Source organism: Schistocerca piceifrons, chromosome 7 (assembly GCF_021461385.2).
Source record: "Schistocerca piceifrons isolate TAMUIC-IGC-003096 chromosome 7, iqSchPice1.1, whole genome shotgun sequence".
In the NCBI taxonomy this organism is placed as follows: domain Eukaryota; kingdom Metazoa; phylum Arthropoda; class Insecta; order Orthoptera; family Acrididae; genus Schistocerca; species Schistocerca piceifrons.
In genome coordinates, this window is record NC_060144.1 from 104104375 (window position 1) to 104106967 (window position 2593).

The following is a 2593-nucleotide window of genomic DNA, read 5'->3' on the forward strand; positions in this document are numbered from 1 at the left end:
CTTGTTACACCGTTCAGTCAATGTGCTAACGCAAAGGCAATATCTTTCGACAGTGAGACGTAGAAAACAAAGCACCAAACGGAGAGAACCGCGGATAGTCTCCCGACACTGTTGGACGTGTCGCTCTGTCTGGGCTGGGGAGATTTCTGCGCCTGCACTTGAGAGTCGCCTCTAGCTATACGGAATTTTCTGAAAGTTGAAATCTTGCTTACCCCTTACCCCCTCCCCCTCCCACCACCCCCTCATCCCCCAAAAGCACTCCGTCTTCAGGCCACAAGTGGCCCATCGGGACCATCCGACCGCCGTGTCATCCTTAGTTGAGGATGCGGGGAGGAGGGGCGTGTGGCCAGCACACCGCTCTCTTGGTTGTTATGATGGTTTTCTGTGACCGTAGCCACTACTATTCGGTCGAGTAGCTCCTCAATTGGCATCACGAGGCTGAGTACACCCCGAAAAATGGCAACAGCGCATGGCGGCCCGGATGGTCATCCATTCAAGTGCCGGCCACGCCCGACAGCGCGTAACTTCGGTGATCTGACGGGAACCGGTGTATCCACTGCGGCAAGGCCGTTGACCTCCATCCCCCACTCTGTGAAAAATTTCATCTCAATCTAACAAAATCCAGGCGACCCTCAAGCGCCTTGAAATTGGAACATAGCATCCTCAAGACCCATTTCCTTACATATTCCTTAAATGGTCAGTCTGGGATTGATCTGCAATGCAAGGCAACTGCAGCAAAACTTCACAAGCAGAAATCACTAAGAAAGCATTTTATGTTGTAAACATTTCAAAGCACAAAATCCGATGATGACAGCATAGTAGTGTCGAAACTAATCATCCAATAAACTGCTTTTTTTGAGCAATCTTAGCTTGTGAGGTTTTCTTCAGTTACCAAAACAATTTCCATTAAACATATTCTATTCTTCCTTATCTCCACTAACGCGAATTCTTTACATATGAATGGAAAAACTGGTAGAAGCCGACCTCGGGGAACATCAGTTTCGATTCCATAGACATATTGGAACACTTGAGGCAATACTGACTCTATGACTTATCGTAGAAGATAGATTAAGGAAATGCAAACCTACGTTTCCAGCATTTGTAGACTTAGAGAAAGCTTTTGACAATGTTGACTGGAATACTCTCTTTCAAATTCTAATGGTGGCAGGGGTAAAATACAGGGAGCAAAAGGTTATTTACAATTTGTACAGAAACCAGATGGCAGTTATAAGAGTCGAGGGGCATGAGCAAGCAGTAAAGGAAACAAAAGAAAAATTTGGAGTAGGAATTAAAATCCATGGAGAAGAAATAAAAACTTTGAGGTTCGCCGATGACATCGTAATTCTGTCAGAGACAGCAGAGGACTTGGAAGAGCAGCTGAACGGAATGGAGAGGGTCTTGAAAGGAGGATATAATATGAACATCAACAAAAGCAAAACGAGAATAATGGAATGTAGTCGAATTAAATCAGGTGATGCTGAGGGAATTAGATTAGGAAATGAGACACTTAAAGTAGAAGATGAGTTTTGCTGTTTGGGGAGCAAAATAACTGATGATGGTCGAAGTAGAGAGGATGTAAAATGTAGACTGGCAATGGCAAGGAAAGCGTTTCTGAAGAAGAGTAATTTGTTCAAAATGGCTCTAAGCACTATGGGAGTTAACAGCGGAGGTCATCAGTCCCCTAAAACTTAGAACTATTTAAACCTAACTAACCTAAGGATTCGAACCTGCGGCCGGAGCGGTCGCGCGGTTCCAGACTGAAGCACCTAGAACCGCTCGGCCACACTGGCCGGCAGAAATTTGTTAACATCGAGTATAGATTTAAGCGTAAGGAAGTCGTTTCTGAAAGTATTTGTATGGAGTGTAGCCATGTGAGGAAGTGAAACATTGAGGATAAATAGTTTGGACAAGAAGAGAATAGAAGCTTTCGAAATATGGTGCTACAGAAGAATGCTGAAGATTATATGGGTAGATCACGTAATTAATGAGGAGGTATTGAATAGAATTGGGGAGAAGAGGAGCTTGTGGCACAACTTGACTAGAAGAAGGGATCGGTTGGTAGGACATGTTCTGAGACATCGAGGGATCACCAATTTAGTATTGGAGGGCAGCGTGGAGGGTAAAAATTGTAGAGGGAGACCAAGAGATGAATACACTAAGCAGATTCAGAAGGATGTAGGCTGCAGTAGGTACTGGGAGATGAAGAAGCTTGCAGATGATAGAGTAGCATGGAGAGCTGCATCAAACCAGTGTCAGGACGGAAGACCACAACAACAACAACATCTGCACTGAATACTTGTCTTTCTTAAGAGTAATGTATGACACATCAAGCAAACCCAGCAGTTGTTTAATCTCATTTTGCCTCATATTACTGAAAAAAGAAATTTAAGGAATTCAAAAAACAACACTAAAAATTTAAGAAATGCACATATTTTAAATTTGAGAAAGCTTGTTATTGACAATAATCGTTTTATAACATTCATTTCTGCAGAATCAAAAGATAAGTTGATTGAATAAAAACTGAAAATTGTTGTGTACGACGTCGTACACAACGGTAATGAGAGTGGACTACAGAGTGGTATGGTGACTGCTG

General features: G+C 43.0%; 1 pseudogene; it reads right to left on the minus strand.

Moving 5' to 3' along the window:
* Positions 1-457: 457 nt before the first annotated feature.
* LOC124709488 lies at positions 458-575 on the minus strand (annotated as a pseudogene).
* Between the last annotated feature and the right edge of the window lie 2018 nt (positions 576-2593).